Here is a 12,706-nt window from a genome sequence, read left to right as displayed (position 1 = left end):
TCCCATCCATGCTCTACACCGGCCGTCTCACCCAGGCTTTTGAAAGCACTTCTTGGTGTACCCTGGCAGCCATGTGCTCATGCACTCAGCCACTCAGAAACCCCCAATGGCTCACCAATGGGAAGTCCTCTTATTCTCTTGGGGTTTTAAAACATCCTACAAAACAACTTTACACTGCCTCCTGCTCTCTAGTCTTGAGTGTTCCCATATAAAACCCTCCCTCCCCATGGACATTGAGCCGTATTTCCTGAACACAGAAACTCTTTATCTTTGCTGTCTCCACTGTCTGAAGTAACTCCCAATTCTTCTTTGCTGGTTTCAGTTCTGGTTTCCCTCCAAGGCCTGAGTCAATTTCCACCTACACTACAGACTCTTGTTGCTTTCTCCATCCCCATATTTGCTTTTTCCCTAAACTTCTGTAGAACATATAGTTATACCCTCTCTCTGACATTTGACTGCCTGATTCAAATATTGCTTTTCCTCTCTCTATGCATATGTCCTGTGTCCACAGTGTAACTGTTTATTTCTGGAAAGGCAGGACCTGCCACATTTTTTTATTCCAGGGTGGCAGTAAATGGACATGCAATGAGCTGCTATGATGAAGTGAGGCAACAAAGGAAAGTGGGATAAAACACAGGCTCTGGAGCTGGACTGCCTGCGTTTGTTTCCCACTCCACCAATTACTGGCTGGGAAAGGCTTTTAAAAAAGGAAAAAAACTTTCTGCACCCTAACATCCACATCTCTAAAATAAGAATAGTAATCCTGTCCATCTCCTTGAGTTGCTGTAAAGTTTAAATGAGCTAATAAATTTTTAAAAGCTTAGAATTGTCTAATACATATAAAACACTCAAAAATCATTACCTAGTTATTACTGCATACACAGTAATGTTCCACCTCAGTTTCCTCGATAATGCTATAAAATAGCATCATCCCCATTCTTAAAGCAGGAGGCTGTGGTCCTGAGAGGGGACAAATATTACTAGCAAATGAATAAAATATACTCAATTAACAAAAAAGAATGAACTATAAAATTTATGTTTTAAAATCATTTTATTCTATTTGAAATTATTTTGAAGAATTTACCAAGAGCTCTGTTAAACTTGGCAGACCAGCCTTCTTGGAATCTCTTCATTTTCTAGGAAGTCATCAAGTCTTGTTCTTGTCGCTGCCAGAATTCCTTGGCTGCTGCTGCATCGTTTGTGCATCTGTAGCCCGTAGCACTGTGCTGAGATGTAGTAGGTGACTGAGAAACCCTCGGTTAGGTTAAAATCTGTCACTGTACTGACAAATTAAATACACTCTGCCCTCTGCCCATGACAGAGTAACTTTAGAAATCCCCTGGAGAACTAAAGAAACTATGTTTAGGTCAGTATTGCCGTGATTGCCGTGATTGCTGTGAAGTTTGCAAGAACTAACATTTTTTAATGCTTATCTTATTCTAGTGGGTTTTTTTTAACTTTGCAAACATCATTTCATTTAACGCTCGAAATCCCTGATGAAGTAGATATTGTTACCCTTCATTCACTAACAAAAGAGTTAAGATTCAAAGAGTTTAACCAACTATTTAAAAATCACACAAAGAGAATTTGCGCTGCAACTCTAATGCAAAGAGCAAGAAGTGGTGAAGCAGCGACGCAGGTAGAGTGAGGCCTAGATTCAGAGGCAGGAGGCAGATCCTCTTGACAGTAACTTCAGGGGACGCACTCGCCCCTTGGAACTTCCTCATGCCTCAGTTTCCTTATCTCATGTGATGTTATTATGAGCATCAAGATAATTTATTTGTAAATGGCTTTGCAATTATCATCAATGCAATAAACATAAACTATAATTTTGGGTCTGGTAAATAAAAACATTGAAATAGTTAAGAAGTCCCCAAAAGGTCTGAAATCTTTAGCAGGTGATGGGGGGCAGAAGGTTGAAGCAGTGAGAGGGAGTGAAGACCAAAGACAAAGCCACACCATGCCTGTGGGGGAATTCTGGGAGCAGATTTAGAAAAGATTTCTCTAGCACCAGTGCTGATCCAAGGCTGTTTAGTTATTAATTACTCTTATAATATGTTGTATCATGTTTTTTGATGTAGCTATAATGACTGTAATCAGTAAATCAAGAACTGGATATATAGGATAAAACATTAGAAATAGGAATGGTTGCCTATGGAGCCCAGTACCTTGTATTAGGAATTGTTGTAAGGCAAGCTACCCACGTGAAGGATTCAGAGTAGTGCTGTCCTTAGATACATAGTTCTAACTACACGTGTACCTCCCAGAGCACCTGAAACCCCTCAGGGCCTCGGTGGGACCCAGCCTGCTGCTTCTTGAAACAATCTCTTCAAAAGTTTTCCAAAGAATGAATGGCACTTCATTGTTTGTTGATGTCTTGTTTGTTTTGACTTCATAAATATTGAAGGGAAATAGGTGTATTTGATGAGTTAATAAGCATGTGCTTCACTTACTATGATAGTTAAAAATAGTTCAGTCTTATACTATAATAAGGTGCTTTCCATTTCTTAGCATTTAATTGCATTCCTACTGAATATAGATAATAATTCATCTCAGCCTATGGCCTAATGTATGTACTTAGCGTTTTAAAAGTTTTAATATAAGAATATACCATATTCTTTCTTTTTCTTTGATTACGTGGTAAGTTCCAGAAGCCACCTACCAGATGTGTTTTAACCTGAATGAGAACAGGCAACCTAACTTATATTTCATTCAGTATTTAAGAAATCAAAGAGAAATAAGAAGGCACTTTCCTACATGTCTTTTGTCAAAGCTCACCTCGAGGAGGCCTCTACTTCCAAGGTCTACTGCTGAGATGGGAGAATCTGTGACTGATTGCTCAATTTCATCTGACCAATTCTAACTGTCAAGTATTTTGAAAAATATACGCTATGATAATAACACATTTAACCTACTTTAATATCTTCTTTAATATTTGAAGTTTATCATTATTGTTAATTATTGAGTACCTTAAAGGCAGAATGGGTTGAAAAGATAATGATCAATATTATAATACAGCAACAAATGTCTAATTTGAGGAGTATTTGTAGAGCATATTCCTAAGTTATAAGGGCATCTTTTCAACTATGTCACTATACAAATATTATTTATAAGAATAATTTTTATAATATCAGATTATGGTTTTCTGCAAAGTTATGAAGTATAATAGAGAAAAAATTTCTACTTCTGTTACTTAACGTGTATTAGTGAGCATGAGTTCTTCAGTTCATCATAGGATGGTACCTACCTGGGAGAAGACTCATAAGAATTATAAAAGTATGTGCTATTCATAGAGTGTTCTGTGCTAGACCCTTTAAAACAGACATTCTTAGTCTTCAGAGTGGCCCTGCAAGGAGATTTTATTTTCCCCAGATGCCCTCCTATACATTTGGGGTTCAGGTAGGTTAAGAAGTAGTTTAGTAAACTAATCAAATGGTAGTGCCATGATTCACACCCAGAACTTTGAGACTACTATGTTCATGCTCTTTAACTATTAGGGAAGTCAGATGCCTCTGTAAAGGATGGGAAGGAGAAAAAAAGGAAAAAAATCCCAAACAAAAATAATAGTAACTACTGCAGTCTACTAATGTGCCATGTCCTGGGCCACGTGCCCTAGGGACTTTAAACCCTATATCCTAATATACAGCTCAAAAGAGCATTCTTCAACTCAGGTTTTTCCAATGAATTAAATATTAACCTACCCACTTGCCCGTGAGAAATTTAAGGTTCCGAGGCATGAATTACTGACATACAATGGCGCACCTCATAAGAAGCAGAACTGAGTTCCCAACTCAGGTCTTGTTGAGTTCCAAAATCCATCTTCTTTCTTAAGAATATTGTAAGATAAAGTACAAGTATGTGCCTGATTTATAAAATAAAGACTGCACTGCTGCATAGTTTCAAGTGATTTCCGTTTTGTTTAGAAGTTCTTAAACTTTCTGTTAGTAAGAAACTTTCAGAAAATTAGTACTAATTCAACAAATATGCACCTGTTTGTATTTATTCCGTTGGTATTCAAGTTTACATTGAAGTCAGATCCTAACATTATAACTCTCATGTACTCAGTTTCTATTTTATAATCAAGAATTTTACCAAGAACTTAAAAATTAAAACAGATTTATGAAACTCAGGAAAACTGCCTCCCACACATAAATTGCTGTTCTGAATACCACGAGTAACAAACACAACTGAACAGCTTTCATCCTACTCTTACAAGAAACCTGAATCAGCAGTTTGCATTCATTCATTAAACAAGTGTTACTGATTGCCAACTACTTCATAACTGTGTGCTAGGAAGATGGGCAGAGAATAAGACCACAAACACCCCTGACCTCAAACAGCTTTACAAATTAATTGGGGAGAAAGGACATGGAAACCATTATTAAGCAACGAAAACTGAAGTTAAATAACTTTGCAACAGTGAAATAAATCATGTTTAACTTTAAAAAAGAAAAGACTGCTACAATGTCATGGTTGGAGGAGCTGACTGTGAGTTAAAGTAGTGACAAGGGCCACACAGAACAAGGCAACTGACCAGGCAGAGAGGATGGAGGGCACGGGCCACACAGGCACTGAGGATGGACCTGGCCAGGCAGCAGATGCATTTCTCACGCCGCAAGCTTGTGCAGGGGAACTGGGAAAGACAAGACTGGAAAGGAGGTGCGCCCAGATAGCCAGGGGCCCCGATTCTAGCTACAGACTCTGACCTTCGGCTTCCAGATGATGGGGAGTCATTGAAAATTTTTGAGCAGGGGAATGACATAATTAAAACAGTGCTTTAAAAAAGATCAATTTGGCAGGACTGGGCAGAATGAGTTTGCGGGAAGAGTACAGGAGCAAAGAAACTACTGCAATAATTCAGTTCTAAGGTGATGAGGCTCTGGGCGGCAGTGACGGTGGGACTAGGAGGAAGAAAGTACTGAGTGCGAGGGGGCGCCAAGAACGACGAGAGGAGGCGGTGACTAGATGTGGGAGAAAAACACAAAATAAATTAACTTTAACCTCTTTGTGGGAACTTTCATAGTTTCTAAATTTTGTCGAATTCATTGGACATCACACATAGTATTCATAGTCTAAGATGCCACTGGATTCGAGGAGGATCTTGCTTTTGTTCAGTGTGGCATTTCTTTTAGCCAAATTTACAGTGAAGCCCTGATTTCCAAGAAATAATACATACTATTATAAAAATTCCCAATATTTGTAACTTTATGTTAAAATAATAACTGCAGTTATAGGATGGCAAAATATTTAGAATACGTATTTCCTGAACACAGAGGTGAAAATTCAGCTAAACAATGATGTTTCATTTGTTTCCAAAACTCCAATTTATTGGTTTAGCTGTTGTTATGTTCTCTACCAAAATGACTTTTAAAAATTGTTCATTCATTGTCTATAGTAGATCATTTTCAAAAATATGTTGACACAATTTCCTAGCAGTTTAGCGTTTATTTGGTGCTTCTCCCCAATATTAATCCCATTGTCTTCAAAATGTCCTTGCACCATTATTTTATGTTACAGATGGAAAAACTGAGCCATAAAGAAAGTGAATTAATGATTTATTCAGGGTAGTGTGAGAGCCAAAGAATGTATCTTTCCTTTGGGTCCAGTGGACTTCATTAATAAAATAAGACTAGAAAGAAATCAATTCTCTTTGGTTGTTTAGTAAAAATAGCCAGTGCCAGGCAAATGCAACCTTGTTTCGCACAACCCCCTCACACACACATTCCATTGTGTACTATCACACACACACACACACATCATAGTATGATATATGTATAACTGATAATATATATCATTTGCTTCAAAAAGCAAGTGTCATTTTAATATTCCTTAGATGCTGTTTTTAGTGCATCAAGTAAAATGTATTGTAGCTTCTAGTATTAATTCATTCTTTACTTAGCATTGTTAAAAATATTTATGATCTGGTACAGAGCGAAACATATTGTTATCCATTTCCCCCCACTTTGATTTTTTAAAAAAGCATTCTACAGCTCTTTTCTAGGGACAAATGTTGTCAAAGTTTGATGGTAATTTATGTTGTCAGTCCATTAAGTTGATTTTATGGCAGCCAACACAACTATTGTCTATTTCTGAGAAACCCAAGGATCACCCCCGGTCTCCACGAAGGCCGTTTGCGGCCTGCCCTCTCGTCTGGCTGACCTTGAGAAGAGTTGAGTTTGGTAATTTATGGCAAACACCACCTGGAAGACCTATTTGCAAGATTCGCTGTCATTTAGTGCTAAATGATCATTGCTGAGTCCAGACAATCTGAGCTCCTGACAGCACAATCCCGTAAAAAATATTGCCTACCCACCCAGGTGTCCTTTCCAATTATCTGAAGTAGAAATTAATACTTTTAAAAGCTGCTACTTTTTGAAAGGTTATTACAATTTATTCCAGCGGTTTCTTTTGCACATTATGATGAATTAGTTTACTGTGCCATTATTTTCCATGTCAGCTTTTTAGAAGATTGAACTGTAATGTTGAAACACTAGTGGGAAAGGCAAACATACTATTTTACAGCTGAGTAATATATTTCTTTGAGGAAAAAAGTGCTCAGTTTTTAATAACAGGTAATTTTATGTTTATGTTCCCTAATGCTGTTGTCAGGTATTATTGATTTCTGTTTGGTAAGAACTGGAGAACTTTCTTTTAAAATCTTAATGGTGGTTTAGACAGATTTTAGAGTCATGGTAAGAATATATTACTTAAAAGTAGAAAATATAAATTGTAAGTGTTTTTCCTTGAAAGCTAATATTTTAGCTTTCATTTAGGTGAGGTTTTCTTGACACCAGTTTCATGTGTGATTACTTCCAGGGAAAGTAATGCTCTTGTCTTGATTTTTTCCTCTAAATTTAGTGGACCAGGTAGAGAAGGGGTTGTTTATATTTCTAAGGTCTTAATGACTTTGAAGTTTTGCTTTTATAAAACTTCTTTATCCTAAATGATCTGTTCCTTCATAAATCATTTAGTGATATTCTATCATTTATAGGTATTTTGTAAGTAATATTAATTAGCATTTTGATAGAGATTTATTTTTTGTCATTGTTCTTCATTATACGTCTACTAAAATAGTAAAGATGTATATGTAACTTCCTATTTACCAAGTATTAAAAAAACCTTTGTATAAAAAAGATTAATTAAGAAGTACTCTAGAGAGTACTATACTTTTATTCATATAGCAGATATTTTTGAATGTCTAATACACACCAACCATTATAAAACCATGTGTAGTTGGGACACAGCCATAGCAACACTTTAGAAATTCAATCTTTTCATTTCTGTTCCAATTATTTTTATCCACAGTTTTTAAAAAATAGAACATCACAGAATTCTGAGTCTTGAGTAAGCTAAGCATGGAAGCAAATTCAGTAACACTTTGAAAGTTGTACATTTGCTACCTCCAACCCAACAAATGGGTGCCAAAGGAAATACTGTTTTTGTTTTCTCATCAAACACATTAGTTTTTTTAGCAAACATTTGCAATACTGAAGTATTTATCTGTGTTGATGTTATTGAAACAAATGTTTGTTTTACCAAAATACAATTCACAACATTCCATACATTTTTTCCATTGTGCCAGAGACCTTTTTGATAATGTATGTGGCTGATAATGAGAATACCAGACTTTCTTCTTTCAGAGGGAAGTATAACACACATTCAGAGAAAATGCACACATAGTAAGTGTGCAGCGCAATGGACTAGCACAGAGTGACCACACATACATAACCAGTGCGCGAATCAGAATAGAGAAATCATGACTTTCCAACATGCACCCCCTGTCCCATTTCAGTGTATCACAGCCGCCCTCCATTCTTCTGCCTTATGACATCATAGATTAGGTTAGACTGTTTCTTGAAATGTACATGATCATAATGAAATTATTACTTCTTTTGCTCAGCACAATGTTTTCAAGGTTCGTCCAATGTTTTCAAGGGTTCTATTCTGTTGTACTTTGTTGTCATCACTGTGGCGGACTCCAGCCAGCAGAGTCCGCCTGTTGTGGCTGACAATGAGAATAAATGCACAGGCGACAACAACCCTGTGTGGAAAAAGGGAACAGGCACAGCTACTCTCTCAAGGGGAGAGTGCCCGTGGTGCCTTGGCCACTCCCTCAAGAGGGGAGTGCCCCGACCCTTGCCCAGACAGGCTTTTATTGTTTTCCTGGGGTCTTATGTCAGAGAAAGATTCGTTATCTATTACATAGAATATTATTGTCTACATTATAGGTTCAATCAAGGAAATGAAAATAACATGCAGGGGAGAATGGCAATGAGCTGATTAGCTCTGTCCTTGGACAAATCCACACAAGCTTTGGATATTACCTTGAAGATAGACAATACACATTTGTTGTTTTAGACCAGGGTGACAGAGTTTTAGCAAGAGCAAGCCATAACAATCTGTATGCATTTTCTAGGCCTCATTCCCACTGGTTTTTCCTGTGGAAAGGTCTGGCTCCTGCCCACCACTTCGCTTCTGTAGGTTTTCCATACAGAGCTGAGTCACGTTTGCCAGACCAAAACAAACCGGTCCCCTACAATCGCTACATGGTATAATCCATTGTCTAAATAAATATACCATGTTTTACTTGCCCAGCCTGTTGATGATCACTGGATTAATTTCAGTTTGGGGTTTTAGGAAAAAAATGTTTATATGAGCATTATGTATACATACAAACATACACACAAGGTGGGGCAAAACTAGGTTTACAGTTGTTCACATGGAAAATAATGCAGCAATTAATAATAATACAAGAATAAACTGTGTTTCCTGTACTCACAACTATAAACCTACTTTTGTCCCACCCTGTATATCATAAATATCTATGTGCACACAGTGTTGTATATACACAATAAAAGTGTATCGGCCGGTGTATCTCCAGGAGTGGAATAGCTGGGGCTCAGGACAGCTGCAGGTCTGGCTTGGGCAGACACTACCAATGAGTTTCTTCTGAGCGCTGTACTTTCTTATACTTACCAGTTCTGTTCCTTTAGACCTCAAGCTAGGAAATATTTGGGGAGAACTGGAGTAAGTAGTTTCTAGGTTTATTTCAGGCCTAGAATCCTGTGACTCGGTACTTGTTTACAGTGGAGAGCACTGGCATGGACTTCAACAAAGGGCAGATAATGAGAAGGTGCTATTCGGTTTTCCATTATACTTCTCTATTTGCATTTGCCACTGGGCTTGACTGTTAATGAACCTGCGCATTTACATCATTTACTAAATAATGAAATTACAGTATCTGATGCAGAAGGGCTGGAAAGTTTCCTGGTTTTTCCTATTATATTCTTCCATGAAATACCGAACATGTTTGCCAAGCTACTGGTAATAACTAGCCAGATGCAAAACAGCCCCTCTCTTTAGCGTTCCTGGTAGTCTTCACTGGAGCAAAGTATTTTATGTAAAACAATCTCCAAGTATTTTACATAAAACAAGTATTCAATACATTTTTATTGTACACATTTATCCATTTGATTGACTGATTTGGGGAGGACAAAGCTTTGGGGATTGCGTAGAATCTTGACTCTGCCAGCTGACTTTGGCCAAGTTATTCATCTCCCTTGGTCTCATTTTCTTCATCAGTAACGTGGAGAAAACCCTTCTCTGCTTCACAGATCCCTGTGAGAACAAAACGATGTAGCAGACACAGAGCACTTCGCACAGCACCTGCGAGTGATGCTCAGTAAATGTTGGGGGGTATTATTGTTGTCTTTTTAATGTTAAGATGGTAGCTTTACAACCTCTGTCTATAGACAATACAGCTGCTCATACTTTATGGATAGACAGATATGCTATAAAGGCAATTAGAACCTGACAGCTAGATTTTATTCCTCTTTTCAAAGTGCAGTGTGAGTAGGCATGAAAGGGAAGTCTAGACACCACGGACTTCCGTAGGGGCACTTCACTCCAGGAAAACTTCCTGGAGAAAGAGGCCGCTCAGCTGACACCTGACCGATGCGCAGAACTTAACCAGCTAAGGGAAGAATAGGGAATATAAAGGAACAAGAGCGCGCTGTACAGAGGAGACAACATTGGAGAACTAAAAGACTTTCAGAAAAGCTGACGCTCAGGAGGCAAGGTCCAAGGACAAGGAAAGGAAATGTATCAAGAAGAAAAAGGTAAGGCTGAAAGGACAAGCAGGGACAAGTCCATTAAGGCCTTAGAAACTAGACTTTGGACTTTAGTCCTGAGGGTAATGAGAAGCTATTGATTTCTTTAAATAAATTTAGTATGTCAATGAGATTTGTATATCAGACTATGCTTGGCACTAAGTGGAAATGGACTGGGTGGGAACAAGACAGGAGAAAGAAAGACGGTAAACAGGGTGGAAGGTCTGAATTCAGGTCTCAGCAGTAGGAGCAGAGGAAAGAAGATGAATAGAAAGTATCTCACTTGGAAATGTAGGATGGTACCCATAGTTCTAGCCTGAGCAGTAAGATGGATAGTCATGGTAATCCCTAGTGGCAAAAATGCAGAAGGTAGAGATATAAGGTGAATGCATCCCACTGGGGCAAATTAAGTTGCAAGCACCTGTGCTATCAAGGGCAGAAAGTAGGCCAGTGAGTGTTGAATAAATAGCTTTACATTCAGAAGATGTAAATAACACGGTAATTACAGCATCTGTGAACATAGGACAGGTTGCTTATGCACAGTTTAAAGTGAGAAGAGAACAGCCTAGAATAAGCACTGAGGAAAAGCCATATTTAAAATGTAAGTGGAAGGTGAACCTCAATGAGAAGCCACAGAGGTGGTGGGAAAATGTGAAGACTGGTTCTCCTGACCAATGGGATAAAATGTTTCTGGAAGGAGAGCATGAATGGTCAGTAGTAGCAGATGCAGCCAAGGTGTGGAACAACCTGGGTATTGAGGATTGGAACCACCAGCTCTGGCAATGAAGAGATCTGTGGAAACTTTGCTAAGAAAAGGCTGGCTTTGAGCAAGTTAAGGTACAAATAACAAATAACAATATAGCCAAGAGTTGATGGATTTCCTGGCAAATGTGATTACTAAATAGCACATTACATAACTATACTAGTTAGCAAGTTACTCTAAGATCTGTTAAATACACATTTTAAAACTTAAATACAACTACAAAGTATATACTGCTCTTGATCGTGTTTTCTTTTTTTTAATGCATTTTTACCATTGGCTTGACATTCACCTTTGAATCATAAAAATGTTCTATAGAAGAATATAAATGCTTTGCTCTAATTCAATTGATAGAAACTTGCTTCTTGAAACTTATCTGACAATTCCAAAGAAATTAGAATGGAGTAAGGGAGGAAGTTCCCTTTGGAGACTCGTTGCGGTTGCTGTTAGTGTTGAAGAGAATAGGTTGTGGAAACACAGCAGAGAGGAATTCCGACGGACAGAGAGCTCAAGTTCTCACATGTACTATATGCAGAGTCCAACTCGGAGAGCGAATGAACTCATGGAGGCAAAGCTGGTGATTCATTATTGTGAGTTAAAAGGGGACATGTTATAAATCATAAGCAGGACAAGCAAGTTCTGTTTTCTGTGCTCTGTTCCACTGCTGAAAATTAATTTTCCTCAGGATTTTTTTTTCCTGGTGGCTGTTATTTACAGTTTTGTCCACCCGGACCAGCTCATTCATTTCCGCAGGCAGTTCCGTTGGCACACCAAGGTAAAGCATAGCAAATTAGTTTAGGGGGTTGCAGGAACACTGTGTGAAAGTACCGCTTCCAAATTCAATCTATAAATGTAAGGTGTGTTTATCCTCACATCTCACATCAAGCCCAAGCCCAGTTTAAATATGTGAAAGTTGTGTTTAAAGGAGATGTGGAAAGAATCATGTGTGGGGAATTTTTCTTTTAAAAATAAATAGGTCGCTGAGGTGTATGATATAACGGGTCCTTTCATGGACACAGCATCTCACAGTGGCTTTGTTACTTCCAGGGGAGAGCGAAGGGGCTGGTTGTCTCGCGGAGCAGTTGGCAGGGTCCATGGCAGATCCGTTCAGGACACCCCTGCCCTGTCCTCCACTGCCAAGTAAGTGCCCCGCTCTGGGGACTCAGGACGTGGGCCAGGTGCTAGGCGGGGACTTCCATGCGCTCTGTTCTCCTTTCATCTCCAGCAGAGCCATGAGGTCAACATTATAATCACATCCATTTTAGAGAAAGGTGAGTCAGACCTGAGAGTTAAGTAATTTGCCCAAGTACACAAATAATAAGTAACAAGACCCAGATTTAAACTCACATTTTCCCACAATGGCCAAAAGGAACTAAAGGATACTGTGCTTTTTCATTGCCTATTTTTTCCCTAAGTTTTGAATAGAGTCCACTGGCTTGATTTAAAAAAAAGACAAAGTTTTTTTCTTCTTATTCTACCATGGGCTTCACTTCCCTACCCTTTTCTTTTGTTCCTTTATTCTTGATATATATTTATATCTTATTATTTATAACCTTTCAGATCACTTAAAATTGGGAGGATGAAGAAAGAAACACTTTATTAAGTCACAAGATAAATGATCAAAATTTGCTATCATAATAAAATCTGGCATATAATAGAGTCAAACTACACTAGTGTTAAGCATAAGAAATATTATTCCATGAAAAGATTAGCATAAATTCATTAAACAAATACTGTTTGAGCAACTACTACTCACTAGGGGCTCTTAAGTGTGGAGTCAGGGTCTGTAAACAGTATCTGGAGCTGACCGTTGCAGGTGAGGATGGGGGTGGGGAAT

General features: G+C 38.2%; 1 protein-coding gene across 2 annotated transcripts in view; it reads left to right on the top strand.

Moving 5' to 3' along the window:
* The window catches only part of HS3ST5 (heparan sulfate-glucosamine 3-sulfotransferase 5), a 265,680-nt gene that overhangs the window by 164,890 nt on the left and 88,084 nt on the right, over positions 1-12,706 (top strand). The window lies entirely within an intron of this gene.

This window comes from Sturnira hondurensis, unplaced genomic scaffold (assembly GCF_014824575.4).
Source record: "Sturnira hondurensis isolate 20B ecotype Veracruz unplaced genomic scaffold, ASM1482457v3 Scaffold0015596, whole genome shotgun sequence".
Lineage (NCBI taxonomy): Eukaryota > Metazoa > Chordata > Mammalia > Chiroptera > Phyllostomidae > Sturnira > Sturnira hondurensis.
Note: the sequence above shows the minus strand (reverse complement) of the source record. Positions and strands in the feature narration are given on the sequence as shown.